The sequence below is a fragment of the Neophocaena asiaeorientalis genome, unplaced genomic scaffold (genome assembly GCF_003031525.2).
Source record: "Neophocaena asiaeorientalis asiaeorientalis breed wild unplaced genomic scaffold, Neophocaena_asiaeorientalis_V1.1 scaffold194, whole genome shotgun sequence".
Lineage (NCBI taxonomy): Eukaryota > Metazoa > Chordata > Mammalia > Artiodactyla > Phocoenidae > Neophocaena > Neophocaena asiaeorientalis.
The window spans coordinates 211,177-223,901 of NW_020172638.1; positions in this window are offsets into that span (position 1 = coordinate 211,177).

Sequence of the window (12,725 nt, forward strand, 5' to 3'; positions counted from 1 at the left end):
CTGTCTCAAATCCTTTTCTGAGGAGCACTTGACACCTCGGAACTTCACAGCCTGTTATATATGGTTATATTTGCCTCATGTTAAATAATATATAATGTTCTGTTATTTTTACTTGGTAATCTTTTTGATAATTTTTTCCTCATTGGTCATTGTGACCAAAATCTTTTGGAAAATTGGTATTCATTTTTGTTACTTTAGGTTATAAGGCTTCATTGCAAAGTAAAGGAAGTAAGCAAACACAAACATTTCCTTGTCTTCAGCTGGCCTCCAGATTCTCCTAACAATGCCCTATATAATCAGATCTGAGCTTCCCTAAGTCACACCAGTCTGTGACTGTAGGTGAACAGTATCTATCGATTGTTGATGGCTTCTTCTCTCAGTGATAATGCAGCACCTTTAGCCACAAGTCATCCCCTTTGCCTCTCTAATTTTCTTGTCCAGGTATTTTCTAGAAGTGCCCGGGACTTCTCTGGAAGCTCAGGAACAATAGGTTTGGGAGCATATCTTGGGTTCCCCATATCTTTCCTCAGCTACCTTCTTTCCTATGACTAGAGGTTTTCTGTGAAGTCACTTGAAGATGGCACCTCATCTCTGCCATTGTTTTCAGTGTCTTTCACAAGAACACTGATATCTGGGCCAAGACGGGTGTCACCTAGGATTCACAATGAGGGTTCCTCAAGGTGCCAAGGTTTCATGTTCCTGAGAGTCCTCTGGGAACTGAGATGAGAATGATTATCACCTCTTCTGTGTCACATTTTGTCACAAGGCATCAAAGCAGTGTTTCTTTTGGTACCACTGTCACTCAGAATCCCTCATAAAAGCAAGTTAAATCACTTCATGTGTCTCTGTCCCACTCACATAAGAGCTGGCATGTCACTATGCATTTTGGCTTGGAAATTAATATTTTAGACAAAATGCCATCTGGCTTTTACCATAGCAATTCCTCCAACCCCCAAAGGATGAGTAGCCCGCCCCACAGCAAATCCCATGTCTTTAGCCAAAGTGTGGCATACAAATAAACGAATTAATTCTTAGTAGCCTTACCCACTGCTGTTGAGACACTTGAACAAGTAGGGAGTTTCTCTTTACTATCATACCCTCCTCTCGTGCTCAATTCATGTTTAAAATGACTTCATGCTTTGCCTTATTTACCCAAAGCCAACTCTATCGGTTTGGAGCTCCAATATGTCAGTATCTGACCTTCATTTCAAACTTGATAGATATAACATAGCCAAGACAATCGCAAAACAACTGAAAATATAGTAAGTCCAGAGACCAACCAGGCTTACAGGTTCTTAGAAGACTTATTGAATCCATGGTCCACCTCAACATCATGGGAGTATGTTAGTTTTTTTTTTTTTCTTCTTCAAAGGAGTCAATTTTCATAAAAGCTCATAGAGGTTAAATGTCTATATTAAAACATTTTCTTTAATTCCTTCCAAGTTCAGCTCCCTCCAAATTCATACCCTCACTCCCATCACTCTAGCAATCCACATTATAGTCGTGCTTGTATCCCCACTGCCTATCAAGAGAAAAGGAAGAATGAAACCGTAAATAGGACCTTCCTCCACAAAACAGAGGAAGTACAGACATCCTCTTAAAAGCATAGTATCAGTGGATAAAATGAGTATCCACATTTTGAGGAAATATGAGTAAGGGAAAGAATTCTAGCTAAGTTTTAAAACATTAATCACAAAAGAAGATGACAAGATAAAAAGGGATGTAGCATGTTGTTAAGATTGCAGGATGTTTCTGACTTGTAATACTGTACTCTTTAGCCAAAAGGTTAAAAGAAACAGACCAGCGTGGTTTTGAAATAGCTGCTGATCGCAGCTGAATGGCCAGTAAAATATATATTAGTTCTGTCTGAGTGATACTCTCTGTAAACTTCCCCAGAGATAAGGATACTGATGTAGAAATGTTGGGACAAATCATAAGAACCGTATTACAGCAACTATTCTCAAGACACAAAGATTTAGAGCAGTGGTTCTCAAAGTATGATCCTGGACCCAGCAGCATTACCTAGGAATTTGTTAGATATGCAAATTCTGATATTGTTCCCCAGACCTAATGAATCAGAAACTTCGGGGGTGGGGTGCGGGCAGAAATCCATGTTTAATCTCTGTTAATCACCCTCCTTGTCATTCTGATACATGCTTAAAATTGAGAACCACTGGTTTAGAGACAATTTGTAAATGACTTTACTTGTATGAACAAACATTGGCTAGTTGTCTAGGTTTAAGAATCCACACGGATAAAAGAGGCATACAACAAAAGCCATGCTCTTTAGGGTCATAAAATTTGGTTAAGAAACAAAACATAATTTACAGATATTTTTAAAATCCAAAGCAACAATAAGGATGATGGTCTAGAGGAGTCAGGGTTTAGTTTAACTGCCAATTTCATGGAATTGAATATTCCTAATGCATTTGCAGAAGAAGGAAAGATCACTTACTCCCGGTAGGATTAAGGAAGACTGCTAGGAGGACATGATGATTAGGACTGTTATGAAGGTTTTGAATGGAAGTTTGAAGGTTAGAGGGAAAGTGAGGGGGGACATTGAAGACTTGGAGAAAGCACAAATAGTATTTCAATGACTGAAGAGATTAATTAATTGAAACAGAAGTTTCATGTTCATTAAAGATATAAGGAAAGGAGGTCAGCCTTGCCCTTAAAGTTTAGCCTTGGAATTTATTGGTATCTTTCTAGCATTATGATGCTTTGAATAATTTTCTTTAAAAATTTTATCCAGTATTTTGTTTTAAGTGGGAGGGTGGTCTGAATAACCTGTTCTTCCATGACTGGAAATGGATCTTGAATAACTTAATAATTCACACATCTTTTTAAGATGTCGGCTATATCCAAGTCGCTGTACTAGACTCCAGAGATACAAAGTTGAACTATATGCAGTCCCTGCTCGCAAACTTATGGTCTACTAGAAAAGACAGTACAGTGTGCTGCATTATACTTTGGGTGTGTAGGGTTTACTGATTTCATACTGTTTGAGATCTAATGATTGGGCATTCCCTATATTGTTAGATCTCCACTGCAAAATAAAAGATTTGAGGCAACTATTTAGGTTACAAACCATGAGAATATGTATGAAAAGGAATTGATATAATCTTTAAAATTGTATCATCTGTACCATATGATCCAGCAGTTGCACTCCTTGGTATGTACCCAAAGAGTTGAAAACTTACATCCACACACAAAAAAACATGTTTATAGCAGCTTTAGTCATGATTGCTAAAACTTGCAAGCAATCAAGGTGTCCTTCAGTAGGTGAGTGGATAAATAAACTGTGCCACATCTAGACAATGGAATATTATTCAGCACTAAAAAGAAATGAACTATCAAGTCATGAGAAGACATGGGGGACCCTTAAGTGCATCTTACTAAGTGAAAGAAACCAATCTGAAAAGGCTACATACTGTGTGATTCCAACTACATGACGTTCTGGAAAAGGCAAAACTGTGGAGACAGTAAAGAGATCAGTGGCCTGCCAGGGGTGAGGGGTGGGAGGATGAATAGGTGGAGCACAGAGGATTTTTAGGGCTATGAAACTATCCTGTATGGTACTATAATGACGAATACATGTCATCATACATATATCCAAAAGCATAGAATGTACAACACCAAGCATGAACCCTAATGGAAACTATGGACTTCGGTTGACGATGACGTGTCAGTGTAGGTTCGCTGATGGTAACGACTATGCCGCTGTGGTGGGGGATGTGAATAATGGGGGAGGCTACGCATGTGTGGAAGCAGGGGATATTCAGGAACTCTCTTTACCCTCCTCTCAGTTCTGCCGTGACCTAAAACTTCTCTAAGGAGGTTGGGATTGACATGTCCACACTGCTATATTTAAAATGTATAACCAGCAAGGACCCACTGTATAGCACAGGGAACTCTGCTCAGTATTATGTGACAACCTAAATGGGAAAAGAATTTGAACAAGAATGGATACATGTATATGTATAACTGAATCACTTTGCCGTACACCTGAAACGAACACAACATTGTTAATCAACTATAGTCCAATATAAAAAGGTAGAAAAATATATGAAAATTAAATTTTGTTCCAGAAATGTCTGACATGGTTTGGCCTGCTACCTCTTTGGTCCCCTCTCATACTGCTCAACCCTGGCTTTCTGCCTGGTAGCTCCTAGGCCTCTTTCATCCCTCCAGAAGATTTCGGTTCGTTTTGCAGGAGATGCTTCACACTTGCTGCCCCTTCAGACTGGAGTGCTGTCTCCATCTCTCCCCACTTTCCCTAGTAACTCCTGCTCATTCATCAGCTCTCAGCTCTAGGATCACTTCTTTAGAGAAGCCTCCTTGATTATCCTAATCAGGTGAGGTTCCTTTGTTGTAGCATCTGGTAGAATCTTTCCTCTCCTTTAGCATCCCAATCTCAATTTGTAATTATACATTAACCAGTAGTTACTTGATTAATGTCAGCTTCCTACATTAGACTGTAAACTTCTCCAAAGTAGGGACTGTGTTCATTAACACCTAACACTTCACACAGTCCCTGATACATGGGTGGGTATCAGTGAAAGAAATGTTAAGTGAAAAAAAAAATTTTGTTCACTTAGCATTTTCAGTGAGGTTTGGCTAATGAATGTATTACTGTAGGCCAGTGGTTCTCAGCCCTGGCTACACATTGGAATTACCTGGAGAACTTTATTAACCACTGATATCGGAATCCCATGCTGACAGATTCCGATTTGAATAGTGTAGGGCAATTCTAAGGTACAACCAAGGTTGAGAACCACTGATCTTGTCCCAATCGGAAATAGCAAATCATAAGCCTGAAATGTATGAGGATTTAGGAAATATGAGTGGAAGACACTTTGAGTGTCTTTCAAGGAAGAGAAAAATAACTTACTTTCTTTATGAAAATAATGATTAATATTTGCAACATTTCACTGTTGAGTCACAGCCAAAAGTAAAAGCATTTTATTGAATAAATTTGTTAAGAACTAAACATGTATATATATTTCCTAATTAGATATGTCTTGGATTAATCAAAGTATAACTTGACCCAGAAAGAATTTTAACAAAACCATATTGTAGTAAAAAGTGTCCTAGGTTTTGCAGTTTATATGAGAGCACTGAAAGCTCTCCAAAAGTGTAATTAACTGAATTTCTAAACGAGTAGATAGCAGTTCTTCCTAGATGCAATGAAAGTTTTCTGATAAACTTTACTGCTAAGGACACTATTTTTGTGCTTTTTATTTCATTTTTATTGTTTGTTCTGTAGGTCTTCACTGCAAAACACAAATATTTAATCACTAAATTATGGCTTAATAATTCTAATTTGGCCTAACTGAATGAATAAAAATAGTTGTAGTTTCTCTTTTAAAAAGGTAATGTCTTAAAACACTATGGCATTGGTTCAGTGATAAATGATCCAAAAATAAGTCCACATATGATTGGAAATTGATATGTAACAGAGAATCATTTTAAGACAATGGAACAAGGATGGACTCTTCATTAAATGGTAAAGAGAGTCAGTTAGCTATATGAGAAAAAATATATAAAATTAGACACCTAACTTGATCCATATACAAAAATCAATTCCAGATTCATCAAGATCTTAAATGTGAAAGAAAATGCTTTACATTTTTTTAAGAAATAAAAGAGAAATCTTTGTGACCTTTGGGTAGGGAGGGACTTAAGATGTAAAAAGCAGAAACCATATAGGAAATATTGATAATTAAGTCTATATAAAATTTAAGAACTTCTCTTCATCAAAAGACACAAAAAGAGAGTAAAAGGCAAGCTATAGTGGGAAATGAATGACATTTGCAACACCGATTACTAAAAGGAATAAACCCTATTAGAAATCAATAAGAAAAAGACACCCCTCCCTCAAAAAAAAAAAAAAAGATGAGCAAATGGCGTGATCTATATTTTCATGGAAGAGGAAATAAAAATGGCCATGAGACATATGAAAACATTAAGATAAAATTACACACTAACTTGAATGATTAAAATTAAAGTAATGACAGTACTAAACAAAGATGTGAGGCAAAAGGAAATTGTTTTAGTTTGATCACCTTGGAAAATATTTTGGCATTACCTAGTAAATCTGAAAAATATGTATACTTGATGACCCAGTGGCTCCGCTCCTAGATATCTTCCCTACAAACTCTCATACATATACAAAAGAATGCTCTTAAGATTACTCTTTGCAGTAACAAAAGAACTGTGAACAATGAAACTATCTATCAAAAATAGAATAGGGCTTCCCTGGTGGCGCAGTGGTTGAGAGTCCGCCTGCTGATGCAGGGGACACGGGTTCGTGCCCCGGTCCGGGAAGATCCCACATGCCGCGGAGCGGCTGGGCTCGCGAGCCATGGCCACTGAGCCTGCGCGTCCGGAGCCTGTGCTCCGCAACGAAGGAGGCCACAGCAGTGAGAGGCCCGCGTACCACAAAAAAACAAAAACAAAACAAACAAACAAAAATAGAATAAATAATTGCTGATATACAATGGATATTATTCAACAGTGAAAACCAAAATAAAGATACAGGCATCTGTGTAGATGAATCTTAGTAACAGGTCAGAATGAAGAAGTTCACACCGTTAATTTAAATTTTTAAAATCAGAAAAACCAAACAAAATATTGCTTAAATTATTTTTAGTTTAGTGTTTATTTTATAACTATGCTATGTTGTAAAAAATACAAACAAGGACATGTTTAACATGAAATTAAGTATAATGATTATCTCTGATGGGGGTGGGGGTTGGAATTGGCAAGGAACTAGGAAAGAATCCAAAGTAATGTTCATTTCTTAATCACGGTGACATGGGTATATATATGGGTGTTCATTTTGTTAATTTTTTTCCTGTTTATTCTTATCTCCTAAGCTGTTCATTTATTATCATACTATTTTGTATAAATGGTCTATTTCAAAATATAAATATGCTATTATAAAAGTAAAGAATGAGAACAAATGGATGTGAGACCAGACTGGAGGCAGAAAGACTGGTTGGGCTGCTGCAAGAGGAGAAATTATGACAACCTGAGTCACATAAAAATAAAGTTACAAATTGTGAAATTTTTTGTTCTAGTTCTGTGAAAAATGCCAGTGGTAGTTTGATAGGGATTGCACTGAATCTGTAGATTGCTTTGGGTAGTACAGTCATTTTCACAATGTTGATTCTTCCAGTCCAAGAACATGGTATGTATCTCCATCTGTTTGTATCATCTTTAATTTCTTTCATCAGTGTCTTATAGTTTTCTGCATACAGGTCTTTTGTCTCCTTAGGTAGGTTTATTCCTAGATATTTTATTCTTTTTGTTGCAATGGTAAGTGGGAGTGTTTCCTTAATTTCACTTTCATGGACCTAGTGTCTGTCATACAGAGTGAAGCAAGTTAGAAAGAGAAAAACAAATACCATATGCTAACACATATATATGGAACCTAAAAAAAAAAAATGGTCATGAAGAACCTAGGAGCAGGATGGGAATAAAGATGCAGACCTACTAGAGAATGGACTTGAGGACACGGGGAGGGGGAAGGGTACGCTGGGACAAAGTGAGAGGGTGGCATGGACATATATACACTACCAAACGTAAAACCGATAGCTAGTGGGAAGCAGCCGCATAGCACAGGGAGATCAGCTCGGTGCTCTGTGACCACCTAGAGGGGTGGGATAGGGAGGGTGGGAGGGAGGGAGATGCAAGAGGGAAGAGATATGGGGATATATGTATATGTATAGCTGATTCACTTTGTTGTAAAGCAGAAACTAACACACCATTGTAAAGCAATTATACTCCGATAGAGATGTAAAAAAAAAAGTTATTTCCAAGAAACTTAATTCATAAGTACTACTTGTCGTGGTCTCTCATTCTCTTTCTCTTTTGAAAATATTTTTTAAAAGCTGTATGAGGTATAATTGATATATAAAATACTGAACGTATTTAATGTATACACTTTGATGAGCTTGGTGATATCCGTACACTGTGAAACCATCACCACAGTCAAGGTAATAAACACATCCATCACCTCAGAAAGATTTCTCCTGATTTCTGCCCCCCTTTTTTGTGGTAAGAATATTAACATGAGATCTACTCTCTTAACAAATTTTTAAGTGTACAATACTGAACTATAAACTATAAGCACCATGTTATACAGCAGATCTCTTTAACTCATTCATTTTACATATTGAAACTTTACGCTCATTAAACAACTCTCCGTTTGCCCCTCACCCCAGCCCCTGAAAACCACCATTCTACTTTCTATTTCTACGCATTTGACTATTCTAGATACTTCATAAGTGGACTCGTGCAGTATTTCTACTTTGTGACTGGCTTGTTTCACTTAGCATAATATCATCCAGGTTCGTTCATGTTGTCAAATATAGCAGGATTTCCTTCTTTTGTTAAGGCTGAATAATATTCCATTGTATGTACATACCACATTTTCTTTGTCCATTTATCCATTGATAGACATTTAGGTTACTTCCATATCTTGGCTCTTGTGAATAATGTGGCAGTGAACATGGGAGTGTAGATGCCTCTTCCATATACTGATTTTAATTATTTTGGATATATGCCCATAACTGGAATTGCTGGATCATATGGTAGTTCTATTTTTACTTTTGGTGGGGAACCTCCATACTGTTTCCCATAGTGACAGCACCATCTACATCCAACTAAAAAGCTTTTGCACAGCAGAGAAAACAATTAACAGAATGAAAAGCAACCTACTGAATGGGAGAAACTATTTGAAAAACATAAATCTAATAAGGGGTTAATATCCAAAAAATGTAATGGACTCCTAAAACTCAGTAACAAAAAAATAAACAATCTGATTACAAAATGGGCAAAGGATTTGAACAGACATTTCTCCAAAGAATACATATAAATGGTCAACAGGTTTATAGAAGGGTGCTAAGCATCATTAATTATCAGTGAAATGCAAGTCAAAATCACAATGAGATATCACTTCATACCAGTTATAATGGTTATTATCAAAAAGAAAAAAAGACGAGTGTTGGCGAGGATATGGAGAAATTGGAACTCTTGTATGTCGTTGGTAGGACTTCTATAAACTTTTAAATTGAGATGTAACATACATAGAAAGTAGTGAAAACCAAGTGTTCCACTCGATGAGGTCTATAAAGTGAATACACCCTTGTAACCATACCACCCAGAAGAAGAAACAGACCATGAACAGGATTCTAGAAGCCTCAATTGTTGCCCCTTCTGGTCACCACTACCACCTCCTGTCCAAAGATAACCACTATCCTGACTTCTAACATCATGGGAGAGTTTTGCCCTTTTGGATTTTATATAAATGGAATAATAGAGTATATATTCTTTCAAGTCTGGATTTCCCCACAACATGTTGTAAGATTCATGTATTTTGCTCTTTACAACAAGATATCATTAACTTTCATGTAATATTCCATTGTTTGGTCCTATCAAAATTATTTATACATTCTACTGTGCCAGGACTTCTGTTTCCAGTTTTTGCTTGTAATGAATGAAGCTGCCGTTAACATTCTAGTACATGGATTTGGGGGGCATATATTTCAGTTGGAAATCTAGTTAGATATGCCTGTGATCCACTTGTATAGACACTCTCCGTTTTACAAAGTAGTTCATTTACATACACTCTTACCAAGAGTTTATGGAAATCCTACTTGTTCCATATCCTCATAATATTTTATATTATCATTGTTTTTAAAAATTGATCATTCTCTTGGTTATGTAGTGATATTTTACGGTGGTTTTAATTTACATTTCTCTGACTAATGAGGTGGAACACCTTTCCGTATATTTATTGAGTATTTAGATGTCCTTTTTCATGCCTATTTAAATACTTACCCATTATGCTGTTGGGTGGTGTGTCTTTTTCTTTTTGATTTGTAGACCTACAAAATTGGCAGTACTTTTAGTGGAATGTTGGGGAGCAATCATTATAAAATTTAGCAAGACAGAAAAAGTCAGGGGAAGAGGAAAATGATTTTATTTAAGGAATTTGGGGGGTCATCTTTGGAAGAGTGGTAATCTGCCAGTATAAAGTGGAATTATGTCTGGAATAAAAATACAAAATTATTTTCTAGACTCACCTGCTGCTCTAGTATTACCATAGAATTATGGTACATTTTCTAAATCTTCCCTGGCAAATGAGAGAAACTCATCTCTAGTCAATCTATCATTTGCTGTTGCTCTGTTGTGTAGATATTTACTGTCTGTCAGCTTCCAAATAGTCGAGAGAGAAATGGATGAGGGTGGGGAAGAGAGAACGGTTTGCATTTAGCCCTCTCTTGCGCATGACTGCTGATTTGAGAAATCACAGCGGCCATAACATGGCAGATTTTCAGCCTTATTCAAGTTGCCTTCTTAAAGTGCAATTTTTCTGTGTAGTGGAGACATTCCTGTGTGAAATTGATTAGGAGAACGTGAGGGAACATCTTCCCCCCCCCATAAATAGTAGTTTGTTCATGATAAAGGATGAATGCTATTTTCATTTATTTCTCTTAGAATAACATCTGCTCTTACAAGAGGAAGTACTATTTAATCAGTAGATAATGTCAGTTTTCCCATTTTATAAAGATAAATCTTCTCTTTTCCCTTTACTTAACTAAATGTCCTATTTGGTTTTTAAGAGTCTTGCTTGAATATGTTACATCTTACAGAGACTTTTCAGAATTCCAAAAATGCATTTCATAGTCAAAACATTTGCTTTTTACCAGAACTGAATTTTAACATGGTATCCATCTCTCCCCTATCTTTCTCATCAACTTGATTTTCACTTATTTCTTTTTGCAAGATCCTCCTGCTCATTCTGACCTCATACACAGAGAACGTTTATACCTGGGACATGTCGCAGGCAGTTTCCCTTCCTGCAACGAATCAGAAAAAAAAGAAAAGAAAAGGAAGGGAAGGGAAAGAAAGAAGGAACATGGAAACTGAAATACGTAGGAAAATCACATCCTTTACTTCAAATATGGCCTACTGAAAATAATCTTTTATATATATATGTGATCTTCCAGGGATAATCCTTCCTTTTGAGGAAGAATGTTCTAGGTCAGATATGGAAAAGAAGACCCTACATTAATATTAAATCTGTTGAAACTCCCAGGCATATGAAGACTTTGGTTGTTTTACTGAAATAATCTGTGGAATATCATTGTCTTCCTGAGAAAAAGAGGAAGTATACCAGCTATCAAGTTACCTTCGCTCAGCTCCAGCCTGCCATTCCATGCTCTGCTCTCTTAGCCAGGGCTGGGACTCTGCAAAAACACATTTCTGCGTTGCCAGCTGCTCTCTGATAGGCTCTCCCTATAGAGGAGGTTGGGAGGGAGAGAGGGAAACTCTGACAGACTCTGCCTGCTTGCAAGGTTGGATGAGGGGGAAGGGACTTCTGTCCATTTGCTTTTTTCCTGTCAGTATCAGTGCAACAAATCTTCTTTACCCAAGGAGCGGTACTTCCTACCTATAGGAAAAGTGTGCAGTTTTTTCAATATTTGTGTAGAGCTGGCTTCATCCTACCACCATTAGACGCGTCAACACCAGCTGAGCTCTCTGTGAGGGTCCTCCACTAAGCAACTGAGTTTTCACAGTTTGAGTCTCTTCTCTTTGTTCCGCCGGCCCTATACGTGGGAATTCTTGAACTTTCTACGTCTGTGATACCTTAGAATTTTCTTTCTGTCCTTTCAGTTACCTAGTTAACAATTTTATACCTAGTTAACAGTTCTTTATCTAAAATAATATTTATATTCTCTCTGTTGAGAATAGCTATTGTGCTTTCTGTCTCCCGACTTGACACACACAGGCACACATGTACAATATGTATATATTATGTATAATATGTATATGTGATATATAATTTGTATATAGCATATGTGTAATATATGCGACATGCATGTAACATAAATCAGTGATATAAATTATTACTTTTAACTTTTTTCTTGTTATATAAACAGTCAAAAATTAAGGGAAAAACACCGTGAAATAATCTGTATACACACATATATGCTCTTAAATGAGGCATAGTTAGGTCTATTTGCTCATGTTGAAAGATCTTGTAGGACAGATTTTTTTTGTTTTTTATTTTTAATTGGAGTAAAATTTCATTTTCTTTTTTAAAAATTTTTTTAACATCTTTATTGGCGTATAATTAGTTTACAATGGTGTGTTAGTTTCTGCTTTACAACAAAATGAATCAGTTATATATATACATATGTTCCCATATCTCTTCCCTCTTGCGTCTCCCTCCCTCCCAATTTCTCTAATTGCTTTAGGTGCAAGGTTCAGTTGTTTATTCGAGATGTTTCTTGTTTCTTAACGTAGGATTATATTGCTATAAACTTCCCTCCTAGAACTGCTTTTGCTGCATCCCATAGATTTTGGGTTATCGTGTCTCCATTGTCTTTTGTTTCTAGGTGTTTTTTTCATTTCCTCTTTGATTTCTTCAGTTATTAAGTAGTGTAGTGTATTGTTTAGCCTCCATGTGTTTGTAGTTTTTACAGATCTTTTCCTGTAATTGATATCTACACTCATAGCGTTGTGGTCGGAAAAGGTACTTGATACAATTTCAATTTTCTTAAATTTACCAAGGCTTGATCTGTAACCCAAAGGCACCGATACTCTGTACGGGAATATCTCCGCTTTGCACCCTGCACCCCTGTTGCTGTGCTCTCCCCCGCAGCTCCGAAGCTTTCCCCCTCCGCCACCCGCAGTCTCCGCCCGCGAAGGGG